Below are 16,292 nucleotides of genomic sequence, written 5' to 3' on the forward strand. Positions count from 1 at the left end.
TGAAATTTCGGAAGAGGAGGGACGGGAACAATACTTGAGGCAGAGCAACAGCGCTATACATACAACCAAGGACGTCCCGACGGTAAAGACCCCGAAAACGAATTAAAAGACCAAATGCCTTGCGTAGTTTCATCTGAACATGCTGAACCAGGACTGGTTTGAAATCTCTTTTCGAAGCAGCATAAGGTAATCCCAAATAAGTGACTATTGGCGACGACTGAAAAATAACACCATTGCCGCAATCGAGAGTCGCCCTGACATTATCCTCTAAACAATTTACAACAAAAAATTGACATTTTTCAAAACTGATAGAAAGGCCCAAACCTTTTAAACAATTAATTAAAATATTAAAATTAGAAACAAGACCAGACTTGGACCGGCTTAGAAGGATAATGTCATCAGCATATGCAATGTAAGACAGATTTCGAGATAATGAAACAAACGAGCAGGAAAGAGAATTAAGGGCAGTAGCTAAACAAGAATTGAATATATAAGAACTTGAATATAATCTGACGCATGTCAGAAAAACAATTGTTCTGCTTTTGATTTTGGAAAATATACCTTTCTATTCTTGAAAATAAAATTTTTAGTTGTTTCTGAATATCTTTTTTCATTTTTTTCTTAACCTGATTTAGTAATTATATCTACTTTATTTTTCAACCTCAGGGTTACTTTTAATTTTATCAAAGTTACCCCTAATTAAAAAAGCAACGAAAAGAAACGAAACCATAGCAGAAAAAGGATTGGGAAAAGAACAAAAATTGTGTAAAAATATATTTTGCTTTAAGCAACAAATGCATAGAATTCGCCTTTTGTTTGGTTTAAGTTGAAGTTTATTGACATATTCTTTTTTGTCACTTTTTCGAGTCACATATTCTTTCTTATATGTTTTAGGTTTGGCTTCATACGTTATTTTGATTGGTTTCTGTTACAAAAAAAAGAAAATTGTTATCTAAACATCGAAGAAATATAAACAAGTTTCCCGGTTATTGAGAATAAAATGAAAACCTTTGTATGAAAATAAAAAAATAAAAAATTAGAATAAATATTTGGATAAAAATTGGGATAAAAATTTGTTACAAACTTGGGATAAAAATTGTTACACCGCAAAATTGTAAAGCTACTGTTTCTACAAGGTCCTAATTTTCCAATATTTGGTGTTTACTGGTAGTTATATCCTTAAAAGTGCTTAATTAGGGTTACATATTCAACAGCAATGCAAAAATGTTTTTCATATTGTGAAAATTTGTTGATTTTATATCCTAAAATTTTAAACATTCTTTCAATTGAAATTTTTCAGTGCATAGAAGCAAATATCATTCGTTTAGTTTCTGTAGATAAAACAAGTATTCATTCTTTCAGTATTCATTCAGACTTCGTCCGGTTAAGACCAGTGTTGAAAAAGCATTATATTTTGAATAGTGATTTCAGTGTAACGCAATAGAGTGGACTTGTACGTTTTGTAAAAGTGCTGGATCTAATTAAAAGTGCTGGATTACTAATTAAATGCTATCGCATTTAATGCTGATTTTAAATATATAAGTTTCATCAAGTTTAGTTTTACCTATCCAAAGTTACGAGCCTGATCACGCTTTTATGATCACGGATTTTGGTTACTATTGAGCCGGGTCGCTCCTTACTACAGTTCGTTACCACGAACTGTTTGACGTCTTCTGTAACTGATGATGGTAGCCCTGTAGAAGGTACCGTGCTCAAGTTGTCACGAATCCTTTTTTCAATTTCATTTCTCAAACTTTTCGCTGATTTTCAAGTTTTTTTAGTATTGTCCGCAACGGAGGCAAGAGAGGCCCGATCCAAAGTAAATATCCGGAAAAGTGGTATCTTTGCTGAATGCATTTGCTACTCCTTTGGTTTTTTTCTTCACAGCTTTATCTAAGTTTTCTTGGTTGGTTCAAGCTGAGATTCTTGAACCGTTAACACTTCATGCGTGCCGTAACAGAATTAAATAAAAAAAAACAAGTTTTTTAAATGAAAGTAAGGAGCGACATTAAAACTTAAAACGAACAGAAATTACTCCGTATATGAAAGGGGCTTTTACTTCTCAATTTGAACAAAGGATTCGTGACAACTTGAGCACGGTACCTTCTACAGGGCTACCATCATCAGTTACAGAAGACATCAAACAGTTTGTGGTAAGGAGCGACCCGGCTCAATAGTAACCAAAAATCTAAAAAATGGAATTTTGATACCAATAGCTACATCAAAAGAATCGAATTTTAATGCTGATTTTAAATATATAAGTTTCATCAAGTTTAGTCCTACCCATCAAAAGTTACGAACCTGAGAAAATATGCGTTATTTTAGAAAATAGGAGAAAACACCCCCTAAAATTCATAGAATCTTAACGAAAATCACACCATCAGATTCAGCGTATTAGAGAATCCTACTGTAGAAGTTTCAAGCTCCTATCTACAAAAATGTGGAATTTTATATTTTTTGCCAGAAGGCAGATCTCGGATGAGTTTTTATTTGTTTGTTTGTTTTTTTTTCCCCAAGGGTGATCGTATCAACCCAGTTGTCTTAGAATGTTGCGAGAGAGCTCATTCTAAAGGAAATTAAAAGTTCTAGTGCCCTTTTTAAGTGACCTAAAAAATTGGAAGGCACCTAGGCCCCCTCCCACGCTAATTATTTTCCCAAAGTCGACGGATCACAATTCTGAGAAAGACTTTTTATTTATCGTAGTCGAAAAACCTTATAACTATGTCTTTGGGGACGACTTATTCCCCCATAGTCCCCGTGGGAGGGGCTACAAGTTACAAACTTTGACCAGTGCTTACATATAGTAATGGTTATTGGGAAGTGGAAAGGCGTTTTCAGGAGGATGTTTTAGTTTGGGGAGGGTTTGAGAAGAGGGGGATATGCTGGAGGAACTTTCCATCGAGGAATTTGTCATAGGAGGAGAAAATTTCCATGAAAGGAGCGCAGGATTTACTAACATTACATAAAAAAACAATGAAAAAATAAATATGAAAAAGTTTTTGTCAGCTGGAAGGAAGCAGCAGCATTAAAACTTAAAACGTAACAGAAATTATTAACTATATGAGGGGCTCACCTCCTCCTAATACCTAACTCTTTACGCTAACGTATTTTTAGTAATTTCAACTATTTATTCTGCGGCTTTTGTGATTTAGGGGTCATTCTTAATGAATTGTTACAAAAATTAAGCTTTAGTGTAAAGAGCGAGGCATTGACGAGGGGGCGAGCCCCCTCATATATGTAATAAAAATATGAGAATACAAAAGTTCTTACGTAAGCTAATTTATAAGTTACGAATATCTTTTACTTATAAAAAGATTCGTAAAAAATTACAAGTTCTAGTTGCCTTTTTAATTAACCGAAAATCGGATGGCAACTAGGCTTCCTCCCCCGCTCTTTTTTTCTCAAAATCATTCGATTAAAATTATGAGAAAGCCATTTAGCCAAAAAAAATAAGCAAATTTCGTTTTAATTCTTCCTCTGCGGAGAGCCAAAATCAAAACAAGCATTGATTCAAAAACGCTCAGAAATTAAATAAAAAAACAAGTTTTTTTTTTAACTGAAAGTAAGTAGCGACATTAAAACTTAAAACGAACAGAAATTACTTCGTATATGAGAGGGGTTACTTCCTGATCAACACCGTGCTCTTTACGCTAAAAAAAGATGAGATGAGAGAAAGAGTCAAACTTTAGCTTAAAGAGCGGGGCGTTGAGGAGAAAGCAGCCCCTTTTATATACGAATTAATTTCTGTTCGTTTTAAGTTTTAATGTCGATACTTACTTTCAGTTAAAAAAAACTTGTTTTTTTTAATCGTTTGTAAAATCCATGATTCAATCTTGGTTGAATAATCTACAAAGTTCTGTGCTTTTGAAAAAAATGTTATCTTGGCTCAAAAAAGCAAATTGGATCTCTGGAAGACGGAATCGAAGTGATTGAACTAAAATTTGATGAAATGAACCAGAAAATATTAATGGATACGCTTATTTTTAGTGGTTTAAAGCAAGCACAAGGAGCCAGTCATGACATGTCAGTGAAACAAGTTATTGGGGAAAAAATGGGACTACTGGATTTCTTGGGGAAAAAATGTTGCAAATTTGTACATCCAGAGGGTTCGTCGGTTCCAGAGTCCATCCATTCCAGTCTCCAACAGTTCTAACGTGTCTCCCGTTTGTGTTGTGTTTCATATTCTGGATAGTACAATAACGGTGTTCATGGAAAGATCGAAACTTGCCAGATTTGGCTCGATTTAATTAGATTTAAGAATTCAACAATCTCATTTCAGAATTCAACAACCTGATTTAAGAATTCAACAACTTCAATAAGCACCATAATGCTGTAAAGAAGTCCCATGCGGCAACTATGGATAACACAGATAAAACTTGTTAATCAATGCCTTGGCCTGGAAGGATTCAGTTTGTAACGGAATATCAAACAGTTCATGGTAACAAACTGTAAGTAAAGAGCGACACAGCTACACAGCAATAGTAACCGATATATAAATGTATATATATATATGTATATATATATATATATATATATATGTATATATATATATATATATATATATATATATATATATATATATATATATATATATATATATATATATATATATATATATATATATATATATATATATATATATATATATATATATATATATATATATATATATATATATATATATGTATATATATACATATATATATATATATATATATATATATATATATATATATATATATATATATATATATATGTATATATATATTATATATATATATATATATATATATATATATATATATATATATATATATATATATATATATATATATATATATATATATATATATATATATATATATATATATATATATATATATATATATATATATTATATATATATATATATATCCGAATAATTGCCCTGTTATGTTGAATCCAAATATTTAAGGTTCGTAAGTTTAGCTGTATCCACCAAAAGCTACGCACCTGAGAAATTTTGCCTGATTTCCGAAAAAGCAGGTGACCCCCTCCTAAAAGCCAAGAGATTTTAATGAAAATCAGATCATCAAATTCAGGATATCCGGGAAATCTATTGTAGAGGTTTAAAGCTCCCATCTGCAAAAATAATGAACTTAGTATATTTTGCCAAAAGAAATATCACGGATGCATGTTTCTTTGCTGTTGTTTTTTGTTGTTTTTTGTTTTTTTTTTATTTTTTCCCAGGGGTGGTCGTTTCAAACCAATTGTCCTAGAATATTGAGAAAATGCTCATTTGAGCGAAAATTATAAGTTCTAGTGTTCTTTTTAAGTGACCAAAAAGATTGGACGGCAAATAGCCCCCTCCCACCCAATTTTTCCTCAAAGTCCAATTGAAATTTTGAGATATCCATTTTGTTCAGTGTAGCTGAAAGACCCAATAACTATGCTTTTAAAGATAGCATGACCCCTACCCCTATAGATTGTTTCTGATGGTGTACCTGATGTTATTGGTTTTATAAGACTTTCTTAAATCCTAATAACAATATACTTTTGGATTTGCAAGGTTATAAGATGGAGCGGCTGAATCGACAAAAGATGGCCAAGTGTGGTCTTACTTTGTTTATTTTAATACTTTCCCATATTTTCTTACAATGGATTTATCCAGAAATATCGAAGGTGTCCTTGACTCAGTGTTCGTTGATATTAGATGCGGAGGTTAGGATTTAATTGTTGGTGTTATTAATTGATCTCCTAGTAGCTCTATTCCTCTGTTTCTATTCATCCTTAATGATCTACTGGATACCTTCTTCAAGTTATAATAAGAGATTTTAATATAAATTTGATAGATATAAGGTCTTCCGTATCTTCGGATTTTTTTTTCGTCCATGCTAGCCGCAGGTACTTTACATTCTGTATGTATCCCATCTCGGATAACAGAGAGTACATTATCTTCTGACTGACAAAATTCTCTGTACAGCTATGTCGACCAAAATTATGTTTTAGTGAGTGGCATTTCTGATTGTTTCCCTGTTTACTCTAGATACTGTTTTGATAAACTGACTATTGAGAGGACTAGTGAGTCTGGTGAGAGGCCTTTTAGATTTGATGAAGTGGAATTGCCGCTTCTTAGGTCAACATTGGCAGAAATTTCTTGGGGTAATTTTGAGAGTAATTCTGATTTTGTAATTGGTTGGAAACTTCTTATGAGTCTTTTAAAGAAGCTGTGCAGAATATTTGTTCTGTTTCACCTTCTAAACGTAAGTCTAAGAAGGCCTTTATGACCCTTGGTCTTCTTAGGAGTTGTGGGAGAAAAAATAGTGTCTAGAGGGCCTTTAACTCTGCTAGCCCCTCAATTAAAGCTATTTGCTTTCAGCGATTTAAAGTTTATAAGAATATTTAAAACTATGTATTTCGTAAGGCCAAGTCCCAGTATTATCTTAATTGTTTTTCAGATTGCAGTAAAGATTTTCGAAAAACTTTGCAGGTCATGAATTCGGTCCTTAGGGTCTCTTTTTAGTCTCCATCACTCCCTTCGTTTTTGGATCTCGATGACAAAATTATCGAGGGTGGGCTGAATGTTCAAGATGCATTTACACATGTGGAGATGTTAAGGGGAACCGTACGGGGAATTTTTATCGAGTTTTAATTGTCTAGGGTATCGTTCCGAAGGAGGGGCGATCTTTCACTGGAAAAATTCATCATAGAGGGGTTTCCACAGGATTTATTCTCAAAGAAATTTTCTGCAGGAGTAAATTTCAACTGGGGGGGGGGGGTTATTTATGGGAAAACTGTTCCGCGGAGAATGAGATTGCATGATTAAAAAAATCGAAATGATAGTGTACTAAGAAAAAATTGAGATTTTTTCGGGGGGGGGGGGAATCTTCAGATAGATTAGAATTGTCTGAAAGTAATTTTCCTGGTGGGGACAAGAGGGTATTTTATGTGGGAATAACTTTTCATGAAGGAATTATCCGTAGAGAGAAGAAATTTTCCATAGAGGGGGGAGCTAGATTTCCTGGAATTATTAAAAAACGATCAGAAATAAATAAATTTTTTCAACTGAAAATAAGAAGCAACATCAAAACTTAAAACAAACAGAAAGTACTACTTAGGCTTTTCTGTCCTCAATACTTTGCTCTTTACTCTAGAGTTTGAATTTCTCTCGCAATTCTTTAAGAACGACTCCTGAAACACGCTGGCCGCTTAATTAAAATTATAAGCTTTTTTATGTGTTCTAACAAAGCTTTAGCGTAAAGAGCGAGGCATTGAGGAGAAGCAAGCCTCCCTTATTTCAGTAAAATTTTCTGCTCGTTTTAAGTTTTGATGCTGCTCCTTACTTTCAGTTGAAAAAAGCTGCTGTTTTTTTTTGTTTTTGTTTTTATTTAATGTAAAATCATAAGGTCGTAATTAATATACATAATTAATCTCTTATAATATTCCAAACCTTCTTCCCAAGTGACGAAAATATGCCCCATTGGGCAAAATTGGTGAAACTAGCTAAACGTCATTTCAGACTATTAGAATTTCACCAACAATGGCAAATCTGAACACCAGCCGTAATAGAGGAAAATAGACATTTAGATCGTTAAAGGTTTCCTAGGTTTCCAAATCCTATCCTATATAATTTTCTTTTCAATAGTGGGGAGCATTAACCAAGGCAAATTGGCGACTATTTGACACCATTAAAGACAACCTTGTCCTCGATTTTTCTATGTAGAAGACAGGAGTTGCAAACACTGGAAAAAGACGCAAAAACCTCTCTTATTTCTAGATAGATTGTATTTATACTTCTGTTTTACCAGGGGGGGAATATGTTTAGTTAGGACATATTTTACTTTTTATATATGTTGCAGCAGGGGATGAGGCACACATCTAGTTAAGACCGGAAACTTTAAAATTTGTGCTTACATATTTTTTTTCAAGCGGTAAGGGAAGAGGGCCGACTCAAATATAAGCAAAAAAAAACTGAATCAAAATGAAAAATTTGATCGAAGTGGGCAACCCCTAGGCCGTAACACCCAAACTACTATTCCCAGGATTGCTGACCCGGTTGCCCCTCCTCTACCCCTCCCCCGCTTTTGAATGGTTCTTGGTAGTATGACCTGACGTTGTCTGTTTCAAAAACAGAACTGTGATTCTGTCCTCCGTGTGTTTTATCCATCATTGCGTCTAACTCATCTTAGCGATAATGTTGAACATTCAATTCAGTTCAATTCAATTCAATCATATATATTTAAACAAAAATTAACACCTCATGCGTGTCGTAACAAAAAACAGCGAAGTGTGATCTTTTCTTCTTTTGAACAGTATCCACAATTCGAACCGGCAATTTTGGATATCCTTTGAATTTTGCAAACGCTAGTTTTCTAATTTCGAATCCTCCAGGCATAGTGGATAATTAGAAAAAAATGTTACCTTTTAATTGCCTTTCTTATTTGTAGACATGCCAGCCTTCGCCTGTTTCTCCTTAAATTTATCCAGAAAAAGTATCCAAAGAAGATTTAATTCCTTCGCCACTGAATAATTACATCCAGTACTTTTACAAAACGTTTAAGTCTACTCTATTGCTTAACACTGAAATCACTATTCAAAATATAATCATTTTTCAACACTAGTCTTAACTGGACGAAGTCTGAATGAATACTGAAAAAATGAATACTTATTTTATCTACAGAAATTAAATGAAATATACTTGCTTCTATGCACTGATAAATTTCAATTGAAAGAATATTCAAAATTTTAGGATGTAAAATCAACAAATTTTCACAATATGAACAACATTTTTGCATTGCTGTTGAACATGTAACCCTAAGTAAGCACTTTTAAGGATATAACTACCAGTAAACACCAAATACTGGAAAATTAGGGCCTTATAGAAACAGCTGCTTTACAATTTTGCTGTGTAAGCGAACAAGACAAGGTTCCATCATAAATAAAATATATATATATATATGTATATATATATATATATATATATATATATAAATGTATATATAATAAATATATAAAATATATATAATATATAATAATATATATATAAATATATATATATATATAATATATATAAAAAATATATATATATATATATATATATATATATATATATATATATATATATATATATATATATATATATATATATATATATATATATATATATATATATAATATAAATATATATATATTAATATATATATAAAATATATATACATATATACATATATATATATATATATATATATATATATATATATATATATATATATATATATATATATATATATATATATATATATATATATATATATATATATATATATATATATATATATATATATATATATATATATATATATATATATATATATATATATATATATATATATATATATATATATATATATATATATATATATATAATATATATATATATATATATATATATATATATATATATATATATATATATATATATATATATATATATATATATATATATATATATATATATATATATATATATATATATATATATATATATGTAAATATTTAAGTATATATTATAATTAATTATATATTAATATATAATTATATATTAAATATATATATATTTTATAATATAATTAATTTTATAATTAATTATATATTATATTTAATTATATTAATGAGAGGGAGTAATGAATCTTCTCGGACACCTGAAAGACTAAATTTATGTTGTTTAAATATACTTAAGAGGTATTGTGTAAAGTCCATTGCGCTATTTCGATTTTAAAGTTGCTTTTTGAAGATAACAAAGAGCATTGCTTAAACTGAAAGTTTCGTCTGGTAACATTTTTTCTGGGCATTCTAAAGGAATGCATTTGAAAAAACGAAAGTATTAATGAAAATTAATCGTACGTTATACTCATGAAACTAGACTGAGCTTTTAAAGTGTAAGGATTTTGAAAAAATCCAAGAAGATTTGTCTGTTCATAATTTTTCAGTCTTACTATGAAGAAAGTAGTGTTCGGTTATTGCGATCTTTGGATAACAGCAAAAGTATATGATTTAACTAATGCCTTATTTTAATATTTTTACCATTAACAAATATGGCTCTATAACCTCTTAATTCCTTGAATGCTAGCTTTTTATTTAAAGCTATTTTTATTTAAACTAAGTAGATATGGCTCTACAGCCTCTTAAGTTCTTTGAAGGCTAAAGTTTTATTTGAAGTTTCTGAAAATTAAATCAACAGCTTAAGTTAAAAGCTTGTTTTAGTTATTTTTTTTCCTATGCGTTTGAAATGAAGCAGATGTTACAGAAAAAAATATTAATAAAATCTTATTACATTTAAAATATTAAAACTTGAGTTTTTATGCATTTATTATTTATTTATTTATTTTCCTTATTTCCCTCAAAAAATGAGGAGTACGCTACAATATAATAAAAAGAAAAAACAAATGATAACACTTACAATCAAAACCTATCAAATATTCATCCAACACTTAAAAAAAAGATACAAAAACACTTGCTAAAAGATTAGCCTATAAATAAGGAAGAGCCAGAACTGTTACTAAAAAACGGAAATAAATTATGACCTAAAAGGTTAATTTTTGCCCTATCTTCAAATGTTTTAGATTTTTTCTTTATACAGACTACAGGATCCTTCACATTAAGCTTTAAAACAATCTCAGTGTTACTAAAAGAAAGGGGGAAACCAAATAAAAATTTAAAATAAGAAACTTTAATGGGCGAAAGATCAGAAGGTCTGAAATTTCGAAAGAGGAGGGACGGGAACAATACTTGAGGCAGAGCAACAGCGCTATACATACGACCAAGGACGTCCCGACGGTAAAGACCCCGAAAACGAATTAAAAGACCAAATGCCTTGCGTAGTTTCATCTGAACATGCTGAACCAGGACTGGTTTGAAATCTCTTTTCGAAGCAGCATAAGGTAATCCCAAATAAGTGACTATTGGCGACGACTGAAAAATAACACCATTGTCGCAATCGAGAGTCGCCCTGACATTATCCTCTAAACAATTTACAAAAAAAAATTGACATTTTTCAAAACTGATAGAAAGGCCCAAACCTTTTAAACAATTAATTAAAATATTAAAATTAGAAACAAGACTAGACTTGGACCGGCTTAGAAGGATAATGTCATCAGCATATGCAATGTAAGACAGATTTCGAGATAATGAAACAAACGAGCAGGAAAGAGAATTAAGGGCAGTAGCTAAACAAGAATTGAATATATAAGGACTTGAATATAATCTGACGCATGTCAGAAAAACAATTGTTCTGCTTTTGATTTTGGAAAATATACCTTTCTATTCTTGAAAATAAAATTTTTAGTTGTTTCTGAATATCTTTTTTCATTTTTTTCTTAACCTGATTTAGTAATTATATCTACTTTATTTTTCAACCTCAGAGTTACTTTTAATTTTATCAAAGTTACCCCTAATCAAAAAAGCAACGAAAAGAAACGAAACCATAGCAGAAAAAGGATTGGAAAAAGAACAAAAATTGTTTAAAAATATATTTTGCTTTAAGCAACAAATGCATAGAATTCGCCTTTTGTTTGGTTTAAGTTGAAGTTTATTGACATATTCTTTTTTGTCACTTTTTCGAGTCACATATTCTTTCTTATATGTTTTAGGTTTGGCTTCATACGTTATTTTGATTGGTTTCTGTTACAAAAAAAGAAAATTGTTATCTAAACATCGAAGAAATATAAACAAGTTTCCCGGTTATTGAGAATAAAATGAAAACCTTTGTATGAAAATAAAAAAATAAAAAATTAGAATAAATATTTGGATAAAAATTGGGATAAAAATTTGTTACAAACTTGGGATAAAAATTTTTACACCGCAAAATTGTAAAGCTACTGTTTCTACAAGGTCCTAATTTTCCAATATTTGGTGTTTACTGGTAGTTATATCCTTAAAAGTGCTTAATTAGGGTTACATATTCAACAGCAATGCAAAAATGTTTTTCATATTGTGAAAATTTGTTGATTTTAAATCCTAAAATTTTAAACATTCTTTCAATTGAAATTTTTCAGTGCATAGAAGCAAATATCATTCGTTTAGTTTCTGTAGATAAAACAAGTATTCATTCTTTCAGTATTCATTCAGACTTCGTCCAGTTAAGACCATTGTTGAAAAAGGATTATATTTTGAATAGCGATTTCAGTGTAACGCAATAGAGTGGACTTGTACGTTTTGTAAAAGTGCTGGATCTAATTAAACGTGCTGGATTACTAATTAAATGCTATTGCATTTAATACTGATTTTAAATATATAAGTTTCATCAAGTTTAGTTTTACCTATCCAAAGTTACGAGCCTGATCACGCTTTTATGATCACGGATTTTGGTTACTATTGAGCCGGGTCGCTCCTTACTACAGTTCGTTACCACGAACTGTTTGTCTTCTGTAACTGATGATGGTAGCCCTGTAGAAGGTACCGTGCTCAAGTTGTCACGAATCCTTTGTTCAAATTGAGAAGTAAAAGCCCCTTTCATATACGGAGTAATTTCTGTTCGTTTTAAGTTTTAATGTCGCTCCTTACTTTCATTTAAAAAACTTGTTTTTTTTTATTTAATTCTGTTACGGCACGCATGAAGTGTTAACGGATCAAGAATCTCAGCTTGAACCATCCAAGAAAACTTAGATAAAGCTGTGAAGAAAAAAACCAAAGGAGTAGCAAATGCATTCAGCAAAGATACCACTTTTCCGGATATTTACTTTGGATCGGGCCTCTCTTGCCTCCGTTGCGGACAATACTAAAAAAACTTGAAAATCAGCGAAAAGTTTGAGAAATGAAATTGAAAAAAGGATTCGTGAAAACTTGAGCACGGTACCTTCTACAGGGCTACCATCATCAGTTACAGAAGACATCAAACAGTTTGTGGTAACGAACTGTAGTAAGGAGCGACCCGGCTCAATAGTAAACAAAAATCTAAAAAATGGAATTTTGATACCAATAGCTACATCAAAAGAATCGAATTTTAATGCTGATTTTAAATATATAAGTTTCATCAAGTTTAGTCCTACCCATCAAAAGGTACGAGCCTGAGAAAATATGCGTTATTTTAGAAAATAGGAGAAAACACCCCCTAAAAGTCATAGAATCTTAACGAAAATCACACCATCAGATTCAGCGTATTAGAGAATCCTACTGTACAAGTTTCAAGCTCCTATCTACAAAAATGTGGAATTTTATATTTTTTGCCAGAAGGCAGATCTCGGATGAGTTTTTATTTGTTTGTTTGTTTTTTTTTCCCCAAGGGTGATCGTATCAACCCAGTTGTCCTAGAATGTTGCGAGAGAGCTCATTCTAAAGGAAATTAAAAGTTCTAGTGCCCTTTTTAAGTGACCTAAAAAATTGGAAGGCACCTAGGCCCCCTCACACGCTAATTATTTTCCCAAAGTCGACGGATCACAATTCTGAGAAAGACTTTTTATTTATCGTAGTCGAAAAACCTTATAACTATGTCTTTGGGGACGACTTATTCCCCCACAGTCCCCGTGGGAGGGGCTACAAGTTACAAACTTTGACCAGTGCTTACATATAGTAATGGTTATTGGGAAGTGGAAAGGCGTTTTCAGGAGGATTTTTTAGTTTGGGGAGGGGTTGAGAAGAGGGGGATATGCTGGAGGAAATTTCCATCGAGGAATTTGTCATGGGAGGAGAAAATTTCCATGAAAGGAGCGCAGGATTTACTAACATTACATAAAAAAACAATGAAAAAATAAATATGAAAAAGTTTTTTTCAGCTGGAAGGAAGCAGCAGCATTAAAACTTAAAACGAACAGAAATTATTAACTATATGAGGGGCTCGCCTCCTCCTAATACCTAACTCTTTACGCTAACGTATTTTTAGCAATTTCAACTATTTATTCTGCGGCTTTTGTGATTTAGGGGTCATTCTTAATGAATTGTTACAAAAATTAAGCTTTAGTGTAAAGAGCGAGGCATTGACGAGGGGGCGAGCCCCCTCATATATGTAATAAAAATATGAGAATACAAAAGTTCTTTACGTAAGCTAATTTATAAGTTACGAATATCTTTTACTTATAAAAAGATTCGTAAAAAATTACAAGTTCTAGTTGCCTTTTTAATTAACCGAAAATCGGAGGGCAACTAGGCTTCCTCCCCCGCTCTTTTTTTCTCAAAATCATTCGATTACAATTATGAGAAAGCCATTTAGCCCAAAAAAATAAGCAAATTTCGTTTTAATTATTCCTCTGCGGAGAGCCAAAATCAAAACATGCATTGATTCAAAAACGCTCAGAAATTAAATAAAAAAACAAGTTTTTTTAACTGAAAGTAAGCAGCGACATTAAAACTTAAAACGAACAGAAATTACTTCGTATATGAGAGGGGTTACTTCCTGATCTACACCGTGCTCTTTACGCTAAAAAAAGATGAGATGAGAGAAAGAGTCAAACTTTAGCTTAAAGAGCGGGGCGTTGAGGAGAAAGCAGCCCCTTTTATATACAAATTAATTTCTGTTCGTTTTAAGTTTTAATGTCGATACTTACTTTCAGTTAAAAAAACTTGTTTTTTTTAATCGTTTGTAAAATCCATGATTCAATCTTGGTTGAATAATCTACAAAGTTCAGTGCTTTTGAAAAAAATGTTATCTTGGCTCAAAAAAGCAAATTGGATCTCTGGAAGACGGAATCGAAGTGATTGAACTAAAATTTGATGAAATGAACCAGAAAACATTAATGGATACGCTTATTTTTAGTGGTTTAAAGCAAGCACAAGGAGTCAGTCATGATATGTCAGTGAAACAAGTTATTGGGGAAAAAATGGGACTACTGGATTTTTTTGGGGAAAAAATGTTGCAAATTTGTACATCCAGAGGGTTCGTCGGTTCCAGAATCCATCCATTCCAGTCTCCAACAGTTCTAACGTGTCTCCCGTTTGTGTTGTGTTTCATATTCTGGATAGTGCAATAACGGTGTTCATGGAAAGATCGAAACTTGCTTGATTTGGCTCGAAACAAACTTGGTTCAAAGAACGCATGGTCAATCGATGGAATGATTTTTGTCAAACAGGGTCCGAATATCAGGAAAATACGAAGTGCAGATGATCTTATCGGTGAAGGATCATCATCTTTATTATTGCTTTTCTCGTGTAAGTTTGTGCAGTGCCATGTTGTCACTCTTTGTTCTTTCAACCATTTTCTGCTTGCGATACCCCACTTTTTTGTTTCTTTTTCTCATTTATGCTCTTTACTTTTTTTTGTCTCTGCTTGTGCTCCTTATTAATTTTTTTGCGGTTAGGTCATGTCAGGGTCCCTTGATCGATTGAAAAATTATGAGAAAAATAGATTAGTTATTGCTGATGTGTTTTCAGATGTTTCGTTTGGTCAGTCAGGATTTAAAGCTGGATTAAAAAAGTACCCTAAAGATAGTTCATACGTTGAACTTGAAGATCTTACTAATTGGGATGTATGTAAAGGAAATTCTTTACTTGCTTGGAACTGCCAAGGATTCCGATCAGTTAAATATTCTTTGTTGTGGACAATGGAGTGTCTTTAATCGCAACCATTGTTTGTAGGCCTATGTGAAACGTTTTTGAGCGATGAGAACCTGAATGCATTGAATTTTTGTGTTCCAGGGTATAAGGTTGAATATAAAGGTCACTCTTTTATGCAGAAAGGAGGACCAGCCACTTTAACAAGAAATGATATAAATTATGAGGTAAGACATGACTTTTCACTCTGGCTTGAAGGTAAACTCGATACATTGTTTATTGAAATAAGGTCTTCATAGTCAGAAAAGCTACTGTTTGGAATAATATATAAAGTACCGTCATTTTCGAAGAAAGATTTTTAAGAAGTATTTGAAAGTCTTCTGTCACAAGTTGCAAAAGAAATGAAAAGGGTAGTGTTAATGGGATATTTCAATATTGATCTATTAAATCCAGATGATCGTGTTGATTTCTTCCGCAACTTTAATAGATAACATATTTGTTGATGGGCAGTTATTGAATGGTTGTACGGTCGATGTACTTGTTAATGACGGATCAGACCACCTTATGTTGATGAGTAAAATTGATAGTTTAACGTGGAGACCACCAGAAGATGAGATCAAACATCAAGATTTATCAAAAAATAGTTTGAAAAATCTGGCTGTAAACTTGGAACATGTTGATTTTTCGGAAGTTTTCAAAAGGAATGCGCAGAAAAGGTTTATAATTTGTTTATGGACATATTTTTAGCTGAGTTTGATAAACGTTGCCCCTTAAAGAAAGTTAAAAAGAAAAAATAACCTACGGAAAGTATGGATGACGACTGGTATCTTGTT

The 16,292-nt window shown here is 31.6% G+C and overlaps 2 long non-coding RNA genes across 4 annotated transcripts in view; one reads left to right on the forward strand and one right to left on the reverse strand.

The window, feature by feature from the left end:
• The window catches only part of LOC136034076 (uncharacterized), a 136,190-nt gene extending 127,584 nt beyond the window's left edge, over nt 1–8,606 (reverse strand). For all 3 annotated transcript variants that reach the window (XR_010619108.1, XR_010619109.1, XR_010619107.1), the window contains exon 1: nt 8,401–8,606. This is a non-coding gene — a long non-coding RNA (uncharacterized LOC136034076). The remainder of the gene's footprint in view (nt 1–8,400) is intronic.
• The window catches only part of LOC136034077 (uncharacterized), a 61,770-nt gene that overhangs the window by 28,036 nt on the left and 17,442 nt on the right, over nt 1–16,292 (forward strand). Inside the window, exon 3 of the long non-coding RNA XR_010619110.1 lies at nt 4,280–4,448. This is a non-coding gene — a long non-coding RNA (uncharacterized LOC136034077). The remainder of the gene's footprint in view (nt 1–4,279; nt 4,449–16,292) is intronic.

The sequence above is a fragment of the Artemia franciscana genome, chromosome 12, assembly GCF_032884065.1.
Source record: "Artemia franciscana chromosome 12, ASM3288406v1, whole genome shotgun sequence".
Taxonomy (NCBI): Eukaryota; Metazoa; Arthropoda; class Branchiopoda; order Anostraca; family Artemiidae; genus Artemia; species Artemia franciscana.